The sequence below is a fragment of the Stigmatopora nigra genome, chromosome 19 (genome assembly GCF_051989575.1).
Source record: "Stigmatopora nigra isolate UIUO_SnigA chromosome 19, RoL_Snig_1.1, whole genome shotgun sequence".
NCBI classification, from domain to species: domain Eukaryota; kingdom Metazoa; phylum Chordata; class Actinopteri; order Syngnathiformes; family Syngnathidae; genus Stigmatopora; species Stigmatopora nigra.
This window is the reverse complement of record NC_135526.1, coordinates 7,920,257-7,941,649: the sequence shown is the minus strand read 5'-3', so window position 1 is coordinate 7,941,649 and position 21,393 is coordinate 7,920,257. Positions and strand designations below refer to the sequence as shown.

Sequence of the window (21,393 nt, the reverse complement as noted above, 5' to 3'; positions counted from 1 at the left end):
GATTGGCAGCATCTGCTGTGTTGACTAAAATGTCACCTTTAAATGGCTTCCCTCTCCTTGATGTGGGACCTTCCTATCTGATCTCCATTCTCCTTGGGAGTTGAAGTCGCGATGAGTGATGAAGGACACAACATAGAGCTTATATAAATAGGACTCCGCTTCAAGATAAGCTTACAGTAAAAGGAAATAGTATTCTTTAAAAGTCCCACAGCTCGACGGGCACCACTGGAATTGACCATTTGAATGTTAAGCCAAAGGTCAGCGTGTCACGTATGAGTAAGATTGGATTTTGTGGCATAGTGACACTGAGCGCTGCTATGACCTATATCATACGAATACTATTTCCTACACCTAAAGCATTTCTTATAAGAAACAAAGATTCTGCACGCACACATACACACATAAATAAACACAAACATATATATATATATATATATATATATATATATATATATATATATATATATATATATATATATATATATATATATATATATATATATATATATATATATATATATATATATATATATATATATATATATATATATATATATATATATATATATATATATATATATATATATATATATATATATATATATATATATATATATATATATATATATATATATATATATATATATATATATATATATATATATATATATATATATATATATATATACCTCTTACATTTCATGCAGTTATAGCTGAATATGAATCATTTATTTTAAGAGACTTTAATATTTAACCTATAATTATTCATTAAAATACTGTCAAATTTAACAATCTTAGATTATCATTTTATAACGATTACAACATTTTTCATACCTTTGCCAGTGATGTAATAATTTCAAATGCCATCCTCTATGGTTTGGGTGGATTGTTCCTTCCTGTCCTATTTGAATTCTTTTTTTTTCTTCACCAAAACGATGAAATTTCCATATCGCTCGATCTGTAATTTTGGGGTGTTGATTAGTTTTGGGATAAGGCTGACATGGCTCCATATCAACAGCAAACAACAACAATAACGACACTTTTGACAGCGGCTATCTATGTTTACTCAACTTTAAGCTCATCTCGTGTGTCAATGTAGGTCGTTAAATTTATAGACATACTGAGAATTGCAACTAGGGCTCACAAGACCCAATTATGGGAGTTTCCATGCACATTTTGTTGTTCTACTGTTGGCCTTTATGGCCTTTGATCCAGCATGCCCCAGAGTTCACCAGCTATGCCTTCATTATCACCGTGGTGGTGACAATCTGGTTAGTTATCCGCAGTGTGTCTGAAGGGAGTTATGGGAGTACGATGACTAAGTCCAATATCCTATGAGTGTCTCATTTAAGGACTCCCAGACATCTTTTGTGTAGGTTAATGAGACAGCAGAAGGATGCACAGAGAAAATGATAGATTTCTACTGTAATCCCTCACCTAGTCCTAACTTTGAAAAGAACTGCAGACATTGTGTTATGACAGCTTTTCAACAATAGACCTATTTTTAGTTGATAAATTCCCCCCTAGCCTAAATGAGTATTGAAGTACGTGGTACAAAATATTCACAGCTCAAAACACATTTAAATTATTGACAATCTGACTTTTTTGGGGATTACTTCTTACTATGGTGTATTTGGAAAAAAATATTTTTAATCCTTCTTTTCTCCTTTTATTTTTTTTAGATCTTGTCTTAGTATTTTACACTTGGGCTAATTGGAATAGGAAGAGCACTGCTTCTACATTTGTGAACATTGTGATTGAAAATGAGGTATGAACGCTGATTGTGTTTTTTTTCCCCCCAAATACTATTTACCAAATACTACATACGCCAACAATGCATTTTTTTTGTTTGTAAAATCAACGCCAACAAAATCCCAAGTCAAACAAATGTAACTGTTTAAAACAAACACATTCTTGGGGCAAAAAACCATGTCAAATATATTTAATCCTACACCCTAAGGCAATATCGTTCCTGGCTTACGCGATGCGTCCCGGATTTCCTTTTACTGTACTTTACTTGCACAAAAAGACAAGGTTTTTTTATGTTACGACTTAAAGCGTTCATGCGTTCGGCAGCTGCGTTAGATGGCAACATTTATCAAAAGGCACAAATAATGAAATGCTTCCTTTGTATCTAAAGATAGATGATCATAAAAGTGTTGTCAAAAACATCAAATAGATAATGCGTTTGTGACCTACTTCTTTCCCTTAGCATGCTCCGTTGTTCTGGATAATGTCAATTAAAAAAATCCTTCTATAGGCATGTAAATCTCTACAAAGCTCTTGTCACTGACAAAGGGTTTGTCATTGTGAGGCCGTGTGGAAAGTAGGCCTCCTCTCGCTTGTATACCAACCTACACATTCCAGATAAAAAATAAATAAAATAAAAGAAAGGACCTTTCACTTGTCAACAACAAGAATGTGCTTTTACTTCTGAGCTTGCAAACCTAATATAGTATTCTTTCCAACCTAACATGTGTGTTCCTGGTGGATATCTTTAGCATGGAAAGCAGAGAAAGTTCACAAGAAGAAAACTTTTTTGGTTAGCCAATAATACATTAATTGAGATGGAAAAATTCTGCACCATTTTAGCACTTTGAGGAAAAAGGGAGATTTCCTACCTTTCATTGCAGTGAAAATGTCCAATTCTGATTGTATTGTAACCCAATTATTACTGTAGACTTCCATCATCAGAAAGAACGGAACCTAGTCAAAAAAAAAAAAAATCACATGAAAATTGGGCATTGTGTGAGGGCAGTTGTAGTCTCTGAACAACAATAGCGTCAACAGTGCTTGGCTCTGAGGCTTGTTGACAAAATAGATGCGATATGGTGCTATATCATTTGTGCAGTGTTTGGATGGAGGCTGTTCGTAAAAGTGAAGGTGAAGTGCATTGAGAGGTCTCATGGGCAGTGGATATGCCACCAAGATGCCCCCTGACATCTTCCTCAAAGGTTTTTCAGACAACAAATAGCAGTTCTGTCTCCTGTCATCCAGCGAGCCACCCGGGGGTCAGGCGTGACACTCTGCGCCTTGACAGCACAAGCCCCCCGGACTCCTTTTTGCCGGTCCGGGGCCACGCCGATGGCTCGAAATGCGCCGGGAGCCGTCACGGCCGATGAAAAGTTACGTCGGTGAGGGGGGTGAAAAATCCTTCTTTTCTTAAGGTGCAATGAAAGGTCAGGAGTGGGTGTCACTGGGAGAATTAGTCACTGCGTGGACTACCTTGACATCATCAGGGAGTGGAGCCAAAATGGCACGGAGGGAAAGAGCAGGTGGAAGGAAGGTGAGCAGTGGCACAGAGGCGGTGAGGGAGTAATAAGTCGGTAAAAGGAGAATGGGATGACAGGGTCGCCAGGGACAGCGGGGGCAGAAGCCATACATGTCCAGGTAATGGACTCGAGGGACTAGCTACACCACAGGTATCAAACTCGCGGCCCGGGGGCAACATCGGACCAAATGCATCGTATTGGTCAAGTACTATATCGTGGGTGTCGACTTCTCGCTGAAAAAAGACATTTTAATGGAAAAAATCTGTGTTCTCCAATGAATGGTAAAGGACAGAAGTGATTATTGTTATTTTTTTGACTCTAAGTGGCCCCAAAGTAAAAATAAAAAAAAACAATATATAAATCGCACTGGAGTATGAATCACATTTTTAAAGTGGGACATTTTTTATCTGATCACAAGACAAGAAAACAATAGTTAAATGGAGAAAACAGGCTAAATAGCACCTGGTGATATAATATTTAGATTATTTTGGATAACTATAGCCCCCCCCCCCCCAAAAAAAAAAAAACATGTAACAGGTGTTCCAGTATTAGTCTTAGGCCCAGCCAAACTAAGAAAAAAAAGTGCGACATATAATACAGAAAATAGGGTATTTCATGTTTTTTGATGAGATAATTATCTACACATATTATACGAGTCCTCCGACGAAACCCTAAACTATGTTATGGGCTATGAATTTTATATGCTTTTCCTGGCGCTCACATCCTACAGTTGTGTGAATGAAAAGGGTTTTTGTTACGGATATCTTCCCCAAACAATATTTCGTCACATTTTAGGGTTTTCAAGCATGCTTCCTGAACTTACCCTGTTTTTTCCGCAACAGCAGGCTCTCAGTGGATACTGTCCCTTCAGTGTGCACACATGTTTCACTTCTGCTTCTTACAAGTCCTTTGTAGTGCATTTACCAACTCCCTCAGCTCCCGTCCAAGGTCAACACCGGAAAAGAAACATATGGTCAAAACATTTAAAAAGGAAACTTTTTGCCTTATTGTCATAGCCATAAAAAAAGATGGCTTAAAAGTACATCTAAACACACACTACAACGAAAACTACACATTGTATGAGAAATAAAAATCTTGTTTAGCCAGATTTCCCAGCCCTAATATCTAGTTGACAATCATTCATAATAATAAATATATACTGCAACTCTCATGAAGGCAAACTTGGATGAACAGTAATATCCTCCAAAGGCTTTAAGAAGCAGCCATACATTGAATAATTATTTTTCCAACTCCTTTGAAGTGTCATTAGCATGCTCAAAGGGCAGAAATCTATTAAAAATACATTTCAGATACTTCTACCCTGTCAGACATTTTCCTTTGCATTTGAAGTCTGGTGATGGCTGGCGCTTCATGCCTCTCTAATAGCTTTCTTTCCCCATCAAGGCTGTCTCCCGATGTGACTCTAATGTAGTTACGCACAAGACATTCTTTCAATATTCAACCAATTGCACTTTATCTGCCTGCAGAGCTCTGTGGTATTCATTCTACCTGCCCGCACATATCAAGAATTTAAACCCAAGAGCACTTGGTCTTTGACAGCTTCCAAAGTCTGAATAGCATTGAGGGAGGCTGAGTGCAAGATTGAGATTGATCAGCAAGGAGACGGTGGCTGTGGCGCTCGCTGAGTGTTTTTGATTTTTTTTAAGGTCACTCTCTCTGGAGCCAAAAGGGCACATCAATTTTGGAGCCCTCATGAGGAGGCGCCACATATTCTCCTCGATCACTCAGCGCCCCGCCGAGAAACGACATCTAAAGGTGCACTTGATTTGTGTGAAACCAAGTACCCCGCATGATCAGAATAGAAAATAAACAGGGCGGACAAGGAAAAGATGGGATGGGACCTTAACGTGTGACACCACAACGGGAAGGTGTGCAGCTGGAAGCAAGGCCATTGTCACAAAAGAAGGTCAAACTTTCTATTCTTAACAGTAAAATCAACACAGAGCTGTAGAATGTGAGGCTAGCAGAATCACTACAATGTGTACTTTCATGACCAGAGCAGGATTTCCACTTGGACAAACATGTAGGTCATTCCAGAAATGGAGGACATTTTATCTTCAAAATTTAGAAAAGTAAACCTGCACTTTTATAATAATCTGATACATATTAGATACACAATTGCAAGTATATAACAAACTCTCAAAGTCACCAGATATTTTTTCTTAAATGTCAATTCGGAAAATACCAGTGTGTGAAATGAACAATTAACTTTGAATGTGTAATTGTAATAAGTGTGATTGGCCCAGCCTTAAGCACTAATCATTCTAGAAAAGGTCAACTAGAATATTAAGCTTCTGCATCCACACCCATGCACTCAGATTTAGGCAGTAGCGGGACAAAAACAATGAGGCGTTCATCCCTAAGACAGCTTCAGGGAAGAGCAGTGAGTGGGAGGGGAGTTTAAGATAAGATCACAAAATACACACACACACACACACACATAGTACATACAGACAAGGAGAAGGGAAAGGAGGGAGGAGAACAAGAGTCATCAGAGATCAGGGTGACCCTGTGCCACTCAAGAACATGTTCTGCCTATAAGCTAAAGGAAAACTCAACAGCTTGCGACAGAGTTATCTGCCCCTCTGCTAACGTCACTCGACCTTGACAGAGGCCATCGTATAGCAGCTTTGCAATAGGAAAAAAATGGCATGGTTCATGCTCATGTCTTGGGAATTGCTGGGTCAAGATTAAATGTGACCCATAAGTATGTTAAATACATATGGATGAAAAATGGGCAAATAGTATCATGCTTACTGTCAAATGAACAAAATAATTTTAGGAACAATAAGAGTAAAGGGATTTTTTTTTTTAAAATGCCATTCCAGCAATTGTAGGTTGGGTCAGAACATTCCAGACATGGGATCAGTTAACCAACCATAGTCCCTATTTGATTGTGTGGTATAGATTAAAAAGAGAACTCAAGTTCTTCCAATTACAAGACAAATGTCATCTCTTTCTCCACGCTTTTGTGCACATTTGTAAAGCAGAGACAGATCGGCATTAAATTGTTGGAATCACCACAAATGGCTCTCCCATATTGACCCCTTCTGGCTGCTGAGACCTAAGGACACGCTGAAATATGTCTGCATAAGATTTAACGCAGCGGCCATCACCGTTTTAACCTGACCTCTATGAAACATTGTTGACCTCTGCCTCAGGTCCTTTGTTAGTACTGCATTTCTTCATCTTATACAGCCATTTGTATTCCAGACTACTCGTTAAGCAAATACCCACCCAGGGCTTGTCTGCCACTCTGAACGATTTTTACAATGGCCTCTCACACAACTAATCAAAGATAATAAGAGGCAAACAGACATGATGTCAGATTCAGTGAAGTCTATTTTTTTCTTAAATGACATTTTCAGACTGTGGTGTGGCTAATAGATAGACTGACTGCAGATCAATAGCCCGTGAGTTGTCAGTTAGTAGATGGTGTAGAATGCCGCAATGCAATCTGGGAGTTTCCACTGAGTAGGAATAGGTCACAAAAAGGGTTTGGGAGTGCAGGGGCTGCGGATGTTGTTTAAGATGGGAGTCCAAACAAACCATGTGTGCTTGTGTTGTAGCTGCTGATGCGTGAAATGGAACTAAGGTAGCCGGGCGGGCCCCGGGCCTTCGTTGCATCTTCCGCCAAGTGATTACTTTACTTCATTGATTTTCCTCCCTCCTCCGCTGATCTGAGAAGATCACTGGTGGAGAGAGAGAGAAAGAGAGCTCGAGTAGGAGGGAGCGAGCATAGCACGTAGAAAAAACATTGATTGACCTCGTACCAAGATTCAACGATTGACAGCAGAACCTTGTGTGGCACACTGCTCCCTTTTAGCCTATTAATCTATGACCAAGATCCCCCATACATTCAGGGAGTATTGTTTTATAAATCCTTACAGATAGAGGCCAAATCTTTCCAAAGCTAAATACAACAGTGTCATCAAAAACACTGTCGCGATGAATATAGCAACCAGTAAATAAAATTCAAGGATTTGCCAAGCCTTTAAAGATGATATATAATTGAATAAAGGCTACAGAGACAAGAAGATAAAAAATATTCAAAGTAGTGGGCACAAAAAATGTAAGCAAATACTTAGTACTAATACACTAGTCATTTGTGAAACAATCTATTTCATTTAATCGTGTTTTCAATGATTTCTCCATCATTTCTTGCTACACAACTCAGACAACTTAAATGAATTATATAACAAACAATATCTACTTCCACATTACTACTTCCCCATCACTTATGGCTTAAATCCACAAGGCCAATCTAACACCTAACATGGTCCGTCCCATATTCTGTCGTTTATCAGTGGAACTTTAATAACAAGCGTTAAGACGCCTTTTGTTGTAAACACGACAAGGAAAATGATTAGGTAAGACGAGAGCGTAACATTTAAGTCAATCAAGAGCCAGGCTTTACTGCAACACTGTAATTGGACAATAAAATATTATCCTTTGCCAGAGGGTGAACATCCTCTCCCAGTCATCCAATAAAGAAGGTCAAACGCAAGTATATACGTATTGCTTGTGCACCATGAGGTATGGAATCATGTGTAGGCCACGGTAATAATTAAGTCCTGAGACCTGTGCTTAACATTGACAAACTCTGGGTCTGAAGAGTGATAAGTGCTTGATCCTAATCAATAAGATGCATATACCCGTTGCCACTTGCAAAAAAAAAAAATCAATATTGTTTTATTTGCTGTTACAATGGGGTTGTCTGGTTGCTAATGAGTACATTTCCCTGGACTTTTGCTATATATATGTATAGAGCAAAAAATAATACTTACTTCAAATGCTTTTAAAAATCCCTCTTTCATTCTGCTGATCCTCACTAGAGTTGTAGCATTGTGTTTATCCCATCCAACTACGGGCAGCAAGCAGGGTAACCCTTGAGCTGTGATAATAATCATTTATAAGATTGGAATGATCCAGGTAATGCATGGTATCAGGCAATTCTGAAAATAGAGAAAAATGTCAAGAATAGAAAGTCATTAGTAGACTCAATACATCTATTCATTCAGGGAAAATGCTCCTTGTCGCAAAATCATACATCATGCTCATGTTCTGGAATATTTAACCTGCCATTTTGACTCACTCCTATACCCCTCTTTTAATTTCGGGTGATGTCTTTTTGCTGCATTAAATATGATCTTCTAAAATGATCATTGTATTTGGTTTAATAGCTGATTTTTTTAAGTACAAATGATACATAAAGATTCGAGTAGTCTAATTCACTGATCTTTCGACACACTAGCCATCTATCCTCTGGTTTCTGTTTCAACTTGGAAGTGTAATTATATCAGTATTCATCTCTTGTTTTGGAGTAATACCCACCCCAAACAATGGCCGATATCATTGCACAGGTTTGGAAACAATATAGTTTCAGGACCTGATGACATATAATCCAGACTGTAGAGTGTGGTTTGCATATCAACACAAAGGAAAACTGGCAAAGAACAAGTAAAGTAAAGTATAGCTGATTTAGGGCTAGAAAATAAATTAGGTAGTAGGCGCTAATAGGACTCCATAGATATCTAAGTTATCAGTGACAGGCATAGTCAGGGAACAGAAGCTCTCCACTGCCACCCTTGGCCATCAGACACCGTAACCTACTCGCCCCCATGGCTTCTCCCTATTGGCCCTTATGCCCCTCTGACAAATCACCGCCATAGTTAGCGCGTGTATAGCAGTAGAAGCGAGGGCTTCTTTAATGCTGCTGCTGCTGCTACGAGAGCAGCCAGGCCCACCATGGCCCTCGGGCTGTTCTGTCTGTTCAGCATCTCCCTTTAACCTTCATCTCGGAAACAATAAAACAAGAGAACAGACGGGAGGAGGCGGGGGAGAGGGTGTGAATCTGCGTGCGCGTAAATATCTACGCGGGGGAGAAAGATGCAGTAGACATTTGACACGTCTCCTTAAGCCAATGTCTACTTTATTATCTTTGGCAGCACTTATTGGTAGCACTAATCAAGCAGAAGACAGGAGCGCTGTGTCGGAGGCTAACACCGCGTGTGACAAATATATTATTAACTGGAGGGAGACAGGCGACCTTGGCCGTGTCACCTGAGGACCCCGCCGGCGCTCGCTCCGCCAGCAGGAAACGACCTTCATATTAAATCCCCGCAGAGGTCAATAAACTAAATAATTCACAAAGGTTATAACGCTACGCACTGAAATCTGCTAAAAGAGAGACAGAGAGATGGCAAATCTTTTAACTTGGGAGCAGCTGAATGAGAAACGGTGTCCTTGTCACGGCACACTCTCTTTATCATTGAGGGCGTTTATACGAGTGTGTCAGGGGACGATGTAAATCCTCAATCTTGGGGTTTCGTCACCGCCGTCATTCTTCCATCGATCCGTCATTCTGCGGCTAAGGTGGTGGGGGCCAACGAGGAGGGCGCCGCTTTGGGTGACAAAATGTCTTTTTTCCCCCCACCTAACGACTCTATTCATAATCGTATTGACACTTTTTACGGAGTGGATCGTTCGATCGCAATGAATTCACTGGCAAGGAGAAAATATTATGTTGGAAGTTTTGGCTCTTGATACAAAACTTTGATCATTGGATCACTGCAAGCCCACCAGTCAAATTTGATTGGGCGTTTATCGCCGTCAGTGGTATTGAAACATGATTACAAAGTCCAGACCTTTCTAGTTTAAATGGATTTGATGTCTAGGGCAGTGAAATTAACCCATTCAGAGTGTCCCCCGCCTCCTGCTCACAGTTGGCTGTGATAAGGTCCTGCACCCCCACGACCGTTATGAGGATAAGCAGCTCTAAAATTGAAGAAGTAGTACCTGAGCATTTCATATTACAAAAGAATGCTGCAAATCTCAAGGCACTCCACCGATGAAGAAATGGGAGGGGATTGTAATAACAGCACTCAGCTCCTAATACCAGCATCAAATATTTCACAGCTCATCGCGTTGAGAGAGAGGTACTCTCTAGTATCAAAATGTAGTGTTCAGGCTTACCAACAGATTGGACACATCCGACTCATCTGAGTTTGTGACAAGAAGCAATCATTAGATTGCCATTTTCTTTAATATTTAACCATCGTGACAATATGACTTGGTTGGTGCTTGCGTATCTTTGTTTGCTGCTTCGATAGATCTGGGGCGAGTGTTGCATTAAGTTCTGGGCATGTATGGTATAAAATATCAAACGTGAGTCCTTCAAAATTATGACAAGAGAACGAGGGATAGCAAAAAGAATAAGAAAGACAGGTGTGCGTGCAGGGAGGGGATGAGAGGGATAGACTTTAACTGTCTGAAGGACTAAGCTAGTGACCCGCGGATCATTCCGAGGATTGCCTTTCAGTTTCCGAGCAAGGTCACGCTGCTTATTTTACCTCCGTGTTTTCGCTAATCTGTTTTTTGTGGGACACAAATAAACACATGCAGCGTGCGCGTACACACGAGCAGCACACGCGTATGCAGATGCCAAAACTAAGCCTTCTCATACTGCCTTGAAAGAATCACAGCCAATGTCAGTTTTGCTATCAATAAACATTAGATGTGCAGGCTTTGTGCCTACACGAGTATCACACTTGTCATGAATATCAATTGCCCGAACGGGTCGTCACCCATTGCAAATGTCTGTGAGGAGAGACGTATTAAAAAAAATGAATAAAATATTCAGATGGGTTTTAATCTAGTACTTCACATTTTAACGTAAAAGCATAATGAGCTCAATCTGCCTTTGTATTATATTGACAAGGCTTAAGGAGCTGACAGTTGTCATTGCTTGGCAGCTCATTAGTAGCCACACTACATTTATGTCAACACATTTACTGACAGTCAGGAGGGGACGCTGAAGCCGAGACCGTCCCAAAGGACACGGCAGCATCTGCCGAGGAGACGCACCGATGCGCTCCTGCTCAATGATTCCTTAGAACACCACAACACAGAAACAAGCTCACTCTCCTAATATGGTTTGGAGGTATGCTTTGCAGTTTCAAAGCAGACCAAAATATATCTCGCTGTGAATGTGTGTGTGTGTGTACGTGTATGTGTGTACGTGTATGTGTGTATGTGTTTGAGGTTAAAGTGCCCCAGCATGTTCTATGCTGATCTGATAATGAGTGAGCTAGGTCAATAGGATGTTAACGGCCCCGTGGGAACGGCTGCTGGAGGACGGATAAGGGCCTCGGGACAGCAAGCTGTCTTGAGGGTCTTCTAACTTGTCACCAAACCAACTAGTAGTAGCTTGAGCTACACAAAAAATAACCAGCCAGCCGTGGCTTGTTCTGAATAGAGTTTGCTGGCACACTCCTACAACCACCATCGGAAGGTTGTTGAAAATATCTTGCGGCAGATATGTTTTAACAGCATATTTCATCTAAGAGTTATGCGGGCTCACAAATTTCATAGTGAGTTCGCAAACATCTTACAAGAGCAATATACCCCAAAGGTAAAAATGAATGGGGCTAAGTAATAGAGTCTTCAAACCAGTACGCCAGGGACACGTTAGAGGCCAAACTCCAGTTACAGGTGACACCCGAGAGATCAACTTAGACAAACTACATGCTTAGGAATTGAGAAAACACAAACACAATACGCATATCAGTGTCACTCTCATCTGTTGGGTCAATATGAGCAAGAAATGATTGCATTAATGCGTGCCAAGGGGGTGGCACAATGTGGGACTGGAGCAGTAAAAAAATATATATATATTGCGTGTTACGTTGGGAGGCATTCTAGTCAAATCCCTTGTCGCTCTTGTGGCCCCGCCTTTGCCATCTGATATTCAAATGCACAGGAAACTGGAGGAGAGCTCCTCCCAGACCACCCGCAGAATCGCCAGGGATTAGTCAGAGTACCAAGTGGGTCAACAAGATGCAGGGCCGGTCGGTGCATGTGCAGGGGGACAGCTCACCCACACAGGAACCGGCCTAGTCCTGTCTGCTTTTCTATTCACACGTGTGAACTCCCTCGCACGCAGGGAGAGAAACGGCTACGCTTACGCAGTGACCTGTTTTCCCATACTTTGACAGTTATCCAAAAACAACTCCAAAATTCCTCTTGATTTTTCTCTTTCAGAACAGGCGGGTACGGGTAAAGCTTTGGATATGAGGACAGGCGCAGGGAGATGTAAACATTCCCAGTGCTGTCATTAGCCTTAAAATTCCTTCTGTCTACTTTAGTAGGTTAAAGGAAGATTAAGAAATTGAACATTTCGGCATATAAGGGATTTAAGTACTGTATTTTCCGGACTATGAATTGTACTTTTTGCATGGGACTGCAAACTAATACTCAAGTAGGACTACTTTTTTTCCTCTTTTTCTCCATGACGAACAACATGTGTTATCTATTATTTGCAGTGTATTTATAAATACATTGATAAAAATAAAATTTTCATAAAATGTCAACTAAGTCAAAAATGTAAGCTCTAGAGAAATTGCATGGAGAAGGTATGCTGCTGTTGGTTAACTTTTTCGTGTATTTCTGGGTCACTTCCTGCTCATTTTGGGGTGTTTCTGGGTCACTTCCTCTTCATTTAGGTACATTTCTGGGTCAGTTCCTGTTGATTTTAGGGCATTTGGGTTAGGGCTGTGGCAAATGAACTGCCCATGCATTCCAGTAACACATTCATAGTTCATTATTTTTAAATGTTATACTATTTGAGGTTGACATTATACAGTTTGACCATTAATAAGAATATAAAACTTATGGGGTCTGCGTACAACGGCAAAAGGGTGCTTTTCAAAAACCTGCTGTTGCTTCAGTGGCCTGTTGCTCTGAAATAGAAGTTGGTACAGCCTAATTCTCTCTTGTGCCAAGAGCAGAGTAAACGACTGTTGAATCGGGAAAGAAGACACCATACTCACTGGAGGAGCGTGATATCCTTTCGCAAAGTCAAGTCCGAACCATTCAGATGTAATCCGGAGCAGAGAAACCCAACACTGAGCCGCTGAACTAAATAACACTGACATACCTGAATGGGGACTGTAGTATCAACTGTCTGTGCGTCAATGCCCCAGAAGCAATTTCTCAACACCCCGAGATGACCTCACTCGAATATAATTTTGTATTCCTGGAGCCGAAATTCAAAACACTCACATATCGCGCTGATTACTTCTCAGACGACGAAATCATGAGAATTGAGAGAGACGGCTCGAGGTTGTACAGCAATTGTCTATCAGGCAAGGTTTAATCTGCCTGACGTACTTGCACTTCAAGGACAAAAGCAGAATATTTGCCGAGATGACGGAGATGGCTGTTTAGCATGTCTCCCATAATCCAGTCATAATCACTCTTGTCTGTTTATTTTGCATGGAGGTGAAGCACTATTCCCCCGACCCCCTCCACTACCTCCCTCGCATCCCCAGTTTGTAGCACCAATAAAGACAGTTTCACTTGTTAATGAATAATCTACTCATCTAGAGGCCGTTGCTGAGTCTGACAGAAAAGCAATGTCATTGTATTTTATGTCTTTTCGTTACCCTTCTCTAGATTTATTTTGCCAGATGAAATGGATTGCGTTCGAATCGCTTTGGCTAAAACAGACGAGTATGCCGCAGATTGGAGGGGAAAATGCTTTTCAAGCTCATTGTGGTTTCACCTGTGACTTATTTTGCTGTGTCATATGGCTTCAAATGAACCTTCCCAGTAGTACGTGGGGAATGTCACAACTGTCCCATACTGATTTCAGTTCAAAGGTTACAGTATGGTGCGACTTCCAAAGTGCCCTCCCTCCCTCTGCAACTTGCACCTGCCTCCTCCCAAAGAGACGCTTGCTTCACTCTAAACCTTAGCAGACACTGCGCCTGAAAGTAGGGGAGGGAAAGGTCAAAGGTGGAAGGTTAATGTCTGCTGACACTCTGGCTCCCTCCCTCAGAGACAATCAGGCGTCTGAATCTAAACTCTCCTCTGTTTGCACTGCTGGGCCAAAAAAACACCAGGGCCGAGCAGACTTTTGACCCCACGTTCATATGGTTTCCATTCTGGATTTTGTTTACATTGTTTTATATAGGATACATACAGTAAGGGTGCATTACAAAGCTCATTCACACAGTACCATGGTCTCATCACTCTATGGTTGAAGCAAAGAAGAAATGCAATCGCTTATATTCAAAGTGTAGAAGAATGCACCCCACTATTCCAATAGTGAACAACTTGATTAGACTTTCTTATCCTTCAATAGAACATCATCGTTTTCCATCTAAGTAAGAGTTGCCCAACATATTGATGGCGAGCAACTGGTGAATTCCAGTTAAACAATAATAATATTTGGGCCAGTACTATCCTAGTTTGCTCTTTGATACATCTTTAATATTTAAATCTCATTAAAATGAATGACAATAAAGCCCGAATGGCTTTAATACAATCAAAAAGCATTTTAACCCCTTGGCACTTTTCCTCCTCTCCTAAAATATTATGATAAATCACATGCTGAAATGAGTATTTTGTCTTGACCGCAATCTTTCCCTACTCCTAAAGTCAAAGGACGAACTTCTCCAAGTCACATTTCTGTGAAAAGATTCAAGGGCAAAGTTCAACATGTTGGGGGAAGGAATGAAAGGGAGGATATTGTATCTCCATTTATGTGGCATTTGGGGTTGGAGTTCAAAGATGAAAGGTCACATCAGTGCAAAGGTTACTAGGCGAGATACGTCCAAAATGCTGAAGCAGTCAAGTTCCTCTAATTTGAGATTGGCCATAATAGCAAAAGTGCAGCATAATAACTACGTCCGAAATAGGACTCGTGGTGCAATAAGACACTTGAGTGTAACTATGGACTTGGAGCAGAGTTTAAGTGCGTTTTAAAAAAAGTCATGAACTTTGTTGTTTAACCAACTTGTTAGAACTATCAGTTTGTTTTCAACACCTACTGAAAAGGAAGGAGGGAAGACAAAAAGGAAAGGAAAATTTAAAAATGATGATCTATGGGGTTGACAAGACTGGCATTGTCCCAAATCAATCATGTTTAAACTACAGCAGGTTACAAAAAGCCCTGGCTAAATATATGCGGTCAAGAGTGCAAAGAAGCCTGAGCTGTTGGCTGACCAGCACTCATAAACATGCACAAACACACATTGCTACAACTAATACTAGTGGTGGTGATGGCTACAGTGTCTTCATTTTTGAGTGAGGGTATGTGGATAGAAAAAATAAATACACATATAATGTTGTGTTTTTTCTTCCTTTCAAGAACACTGATGTCCCTTTAAATCCCAAGAGACATTTTGTCCAAGGCCATGTTGACATGACAGACGACAGGCCAAGGGACGACTCGATATCATAGATTAGCACAAGATGTTAGTGAGGGGGGAAAACGCATTTGTAGCATAATTGTGAGATATCCATCATCGCGATCACTTTTAAACCAATCAGAGGTCAATGAAAAGGTTCCTTGGGCACATCTGCCGTTTGTGAATGACTTCACACTTTAGTGACATGCTTTCACACCTGGAAGCAGCCTTGATCAAGGGCACCCTGCAGCATTTACATTCATCTTTCGTTTGCCACTCACTCTGTGCTCGAACACGAGGCATATGATATTTTCACCACTAGAGCAGATCCTCTCAGACTGTCTGCATATTGAATCCCATACAAAATTGGATTCAGCTGTAGTACGCTTGGTCAAAGTTCTATTGGTAATTGTCATTCATACTAGCTTTTCGCGACTGTCTTAAATATGAAATAAGAAAATACATACATTAAAGTGTCCAGTCAACAAAAAAAAAAGGTGCAACAAGGCAAATTAATCCAACTCTGATTTTAATTTTACCAGTAAGCACTTGTTTCCTCTTCTTCTTCTTTTTTTTTTTTTTTTAAATCATCTCTTATTTTCCGAACTGCTTTATCTTCACTATCCCAGCTGACTTTGGGCCAGAGGCGGGGGACACCCTGAATTGGTGGATAGCCAATTGCAGGGCACATCATTTTATTGCTTATCAGTTTTATTTTTTTGCAATGCAAAAATGATTGCCATTGCAAATCAATATATTTTTAAAATGTTTACAAGGCTGGCACAAACGTCATACTTGGTGAATGAATAAAGAACAAAGTGATATTCTCCCCCTAAAAAAAGTTATAATATGCATATAATACAAATGTATTCATAACTGCAAATTATAGGTAACGTAAACCACAACATGTATTCATTCATTCATTTTCAACATCGCTTATCCTGGTCAGGGTCGCCGGCAGACTATTATGAAGTAATTACACAATAATAGGCAAAATATGATGTCCACTTATGTGGCCACCTGTTCTATGTATTTATTATTCTATTAAAAATAGTCACCAGCCCTTTAAAGGCTTAAGCATTACGAATGAAACTAATCAATCATAAAATGGCATATGTTTTTGCCTTTGTTAAAGACTTTAGATATTAACTTCATCACATCATTCTCCACGAATATAATGACGTCAGTTGTTTTATCCGCTCGTTTGTCAGAAGCTTTTTTCCTTCAAAACAACAACAACAAACAAACAAACGTTATGTTATACGTTTGACGGTTTGTGCTCGGTTTGTTTTTAGGACACGTATGGTAGCGATGGGGGAGAAAATGACCTACTAAAAATAATCACTTCCGAGCGCGTCTTTCTTTTTATTGTGTGGGTGGTGGAAGTGCGTGTTCCTTTAAGGGTGGTGTCAAAGCAGCAAGCGGGGAGGAGAAGTGTGATTGTCCCCGCTCGGCGCTCCACGGAGAGGGGACTCCGCGAATAAACAATTCCCACAGCCAAGAGAGACGGTGCGCACCTACGATCGGACTGTTGTGGCACCCCCAAAAAATAGTCGCTGAGGCATTTGTGGACTATGTTTTCATTTCCCAAGCCCGGCTCGCCATTTTTTTGTCTCATGCCCGGAGTGACAAACCAGATGAATGCTGTTTTCAATGGATTTGCCTGACCGTGTCGAATATTAATGCGCCTCTCCGGTTGACTGTGGGGCTGGACACCGCAGGTAGGATATTCATGTGCCGAATGGGGGAAAAACACTACGGGGATTACAAATAATATATATACATATGTATGTTTATTTATTTATTTATAAGGTTGCCGGAAAAAAGACGCAGAGAGCGATCTGGTTTATGATCGCGTTTTTTTTCTCTCTCCTCCATCGGGCGCAGGAGAGGTTGGTTGGGTGTCGTAAGGCGAGCGAAAGGCAGGGATGTCGCACCGAAAACGCTGCATGTGATGGAGTAGAAAGCCGCCAATAGACGCTATCTGCATAGCCGAATAATAAAATAGGCCTGGGCCAGATGTACGTTTTTTTGGGGTGGGGGGTGTCATATTAATAGAATTGGAAAACAAGTTGAGCGTGATGTTGATTGGGGGGAAAAAAATGAAAGAATGAAATCTTGCGATGCCTTGCTACTGTAACTTGAGTCGCGCATTTATCAAAGGCTCTCTAAACATAAACAGCCTTAATTCAACATCATTGCCACTACATTATGGGTTGTTTTCAGTCTTTAAATGTTATGTTTAGTTGTTGGAATCAGTTATGGCCTCATCAGACTTTGCATGGGATAGTTTTAGTAGCAACAGTGTAAGGGAACAACAAACTGATTGATGTGTCTGTGATAAACCTCAGAATCAAATTGGGTTAGTAAAAATGTTGTTATTTATATACTGTTGTACTGACGTTAGTTTAAGTAATGTAATGGGAGTGTTATTCTAATGAAATAATGCTATTCAATCAGGAATAACCCTTCACATACTACGCAAGCGCAAGACAGAATAACAGATTCATTCTTAAACTAGGATTCTTTGTTATGGTTCAATTTTTGTTGCGTATTTTATTGGGTCACCGTTTCAAAGTTATTTTTTCATGACAGGTCGCCTATTCTTTGATGGATAATAAAGTGCATTAACTACGTCAATATTTTGGCATGAAATCTGATGTTTTCCCCCTATTTTAAAGACAATATATGGCTGTAACCCTTTATAGGGCAAGTGAGTATTTTTGGTTATGAAAAAACAAAATGTCAGCCCGTAAAGTGAGGGTGCCCTCTTATATGCCCCCATTTTGGGTCACATGGGTTACAATAGTGACACCTGCTATGTGGCCTAGATGACCCGAAATGTGATGTGTGTGGACACTGTCTTTCATATATGTGTATATAAGCAAGGGGTGCTGGATCTTATCCCAGATGACTTCTAGCGAAAGGCCAATTATACCTTAAACTGGTCATCAGTCAATCAACCCTGAGACAGACAAACATTCCCTTTCATAGTCACACTGCCACTGACGGGAAATCGATCCCACGCTGCCTGCACCAAAATTAGGCAAATATAACACTACATTATCAGTAATCATGATTGTTAAATCATTTTTTAATTTATAAATGAACTATAAATTAACTAGAGAGAGCACACCTCTGCCTATGCAGCAAAAGATAAAATATCCCCATATTTTGCAATACTATCCCCCTTTAGCTATGAAAATATCTCCTATCCTGCAAAGTTGAGTTAAGTAGGCTAATCCATTCATTTATTACAAAATTATCTTTCTGAAATATGTGGCATTTGACGTAACTACACCCAAATTTAACCACCTCTTTTTCATGTTAAAGCTATAAAACAATAATTTATACTAATTAATTATCCCTTTAATTATTCTTGAGTTATTTTGAATGCCAATGTGTTGACAGGCAGGCAGTGCATTATAAAGAGTTAAATGCCATTTCCATGCAAGTTAGATGAGTGGGACTGTGCCATAAAACAAATTCTTACCTGGGAAAATAGAGAAGCTTGTGCTGATTCTCTGTGGCGAATGGCAAAGTGCACTCTGGGATGCTTGTGTCATCATGACATGCCTTGTTGGAGATTTGCATTGTGTAAGTTGGAGTCTTTCAAAGGGCTTTTCATGCTTTCCCTTCCATGTCCCGTTGCTCCATTTGACTTTGGCTAAAAGTAAAGACAAAAGGTCATATGCTGAGCTTTGAGACAAGATACATTAAAAACAGCAAACTTAATCTCAAATTTGAAAAGGGCACCTTTGAAAGCCTTTCAGCAGTAGCCTGATGTTGCTGTTAAATTAAAATAACATGTCACCTTTAACAAATGTAATTTAGTGCCAATCGGATTTAGAGAGAAATGAAAGATATGTTTAAATGCTGTATTTGGGCTTCTGCCATTTAGGCCTCCTGTATGTTGAGCATTTTATATGCTTAATTATTTGACCTATTTTCAAGGTTGTTCCATTTGCTCTCTTCATAACACAAGGTCAAGGTTTTTTTCCACCGAAACTGGTTACATAAATACTTTTTGTTTTTATCAGATTTAGTAATATGTTTTTATTCAAATATATTACTTCAGAGATCCACAATTCCTTCCTTTTCACGTGTTTTGAAGATCCACAAATACAGCCGCAATTTTCTAATCCAGGTGGTTGTACAGTGTTTTGTTTTGAAGTTGACAACTGCTAAATTCAAACTACTAGTGAAACAATGAAGTCAATTTTTTGTCCCAGCACCTACAACAGTCATAAGTCCAAGACAAACAGGAAGATTGTGATGCTTGCATCACCATTTTTGATCAGAGAGTCACTTGAGGAAGGAAAGAAATCTAATGTGCAATCTACTAGAACAAGTGTCAAGACATTTACTGCACTTTTTGATTTATTACAGACCTGGGAGCAGACCAGCACTGTGTTTTGGCCACTAAACATTGTTCAAGGGCACTTTGACAGCAAATGTTAAGGAACAGAACTGCATTCTCATCTTCTTAAAGCCCACTAGGGAGACACATCAGAGACCCTTTGACCCCTAGTTCATTTCTCTAATTGTTTGGCCTCTCTATTAGTCAGCCATATGCATAGACTCAGACTACTGAAATGTTCATTTTATTTGCAGTTTAATGGCGCTGTTTCCATACTACTCTAAGATTTAATACACATCATAGCCCTCATATATTTTGATCTTGGTACACAAAATTGTACTGATCAAGTATTCGAAATTTTGCAGACGTATGGACTTTGAGCATTCGAATACAAAATGTTTCTTAAATGTTTTTTTCAAAATACTAGATAGGGAGGAAAATGACCAATGGCATTTTCAACAAGAGAGTTGCCGTTCATGCTTATGTGATATACGTAGTAAAAAGATGGCACCCTCATTCAAGAAAAAAGATAAGTGTAAAGTAGATGTGACAGATTTTGGGGAGTTTCTATCATTGTTGTTTTATGTGTTTGCACTTTGGCACAGCTGTTGCTGCCATAAAAGCACTCAAAAAATAAATTGGAGTGGAGTTCCACGAGGATGATGACACTAGATTTGTTCATTTGACACATGCTTTGGGTGAATCTTGTTGTGTGAGTGTGTGTGTGTGTGTTATTTTAGAGCACTCAAGTTGTGGACTGTAGCCTGGAAGATATTGTTGTAGCAAACTCCTCAATTATTGCAGCATGATCTCGTTCACATACAGCCATTCTGGCTCCTGTTGGTGCCTGTCTCTTCAACAGAAGGCGACCAAAGTCAATGGGGCTCATTTTGATGACGAGGCAGAAACGGCTAAATGCGTTTTTACAGCTTTCGCTCTTAGAGGCAGACCGTGATGACGGAATGCGAGCAAGAAGGGTGAATGCTTCCTCTCCAACCCTTGAGATCCAACAGAGTCAGGTCTCATCTGTTGAATTGCTTTTCAAGCACCTGCATGCACCATCACCTTGGCTTTGGTACAATGACAGGCCCCTCAATTAGTTGCATCCGTTTATTGCGGGCGATTGAACTTGTCATGAATTATTTAGACTTTAGCTTTTGGCTCACTCAATTGGAGAGAACATGCTAGCCTTCAATCCTCCCACTCAGGCCGATGAGACCTGGAAGCAGAGAATGAGGAACAGTTCATGTTCGAATTCGGAATCTCGGCTGTCTCTTTTTGAAACATTTAAGAATGAGGGAATGCAGAGCTGAGCGGTGATGTGAGAGGATCCCCTGAGAGAAGCCGCTTGGAATACAAGTGAGTATTATTTTGCCTGAGTGGGGCTGCTGCCCTCCGGCTGTAGAGGTGCAGTAGGAAGGTTTCTCTACCAGTGTGGTGACTTGGCCACAGTCAGACGAGGGAAAGGTCTTCGTTGCCACAAGCGGGCTAATATCACAGCCTTGGCAGAGTGGGCGGCTAGCACGGAAAATGAGGACATGCACTC

The 21,393-nt window shown here is 40.2% G+C and overlaps 1 protein-coding gene and 1 long non-coding RNA gene across 4 annotated transcripts in view; one reads left to right on the top strand and one right to left on the bottom strand.

The window, feature by feature from the left end:
• Positions 1 to 35: 35 nt before the first annotated feature.
• Positions 36 to 21,393, bottom strand: part of LOC144212315 (uncharacterized) — a 51,554-nt gene continuing 30,196 nt past the window's right edge. For all 3 annotated transcript variants that reach the window (XR_013329744.1, XR_013329742.1, XR_013329743.1), the window contains 7 exons: positions 18,981 to 19,154; positions 8,081 to 8,248; positions 4,096 to 6,985; positions 2,622 to 2,706; positions 2,200 to 2,354; positions 835 to 958; positions 36 to 92 (listed from right to left, as the gene is read on the bottom strand). This is a non-coding gene — a long non-coding RNA (uncharacterized LOC144212315). The remainder of the gene's footprint in view (positions 93 to 834; positions 959 to 2,199; positions 2,355 to 2,621; positions 2,707 to 4,095; positions 6,986 to 8,080; positions 8,249 to 18,980; positions 19,155 to 21,393) is intronic.
• nrip1b (nuclear receptor interacting protein 1b) overlaps positions 16,802 to 21,393 on the top strand; it is a 29,128-nt gene continuing 24,536 nt past the window's right edge. Inside the window, exon 1 of the mRNA XM_077740063.1 lies at positions 16,802 to 17,208. The gene's annotated coding sequence lies outside the window, so the exon portion shown is untranslated. The remainder of the gene's footprint in view (positions 17,209 to 21,393) is intronic.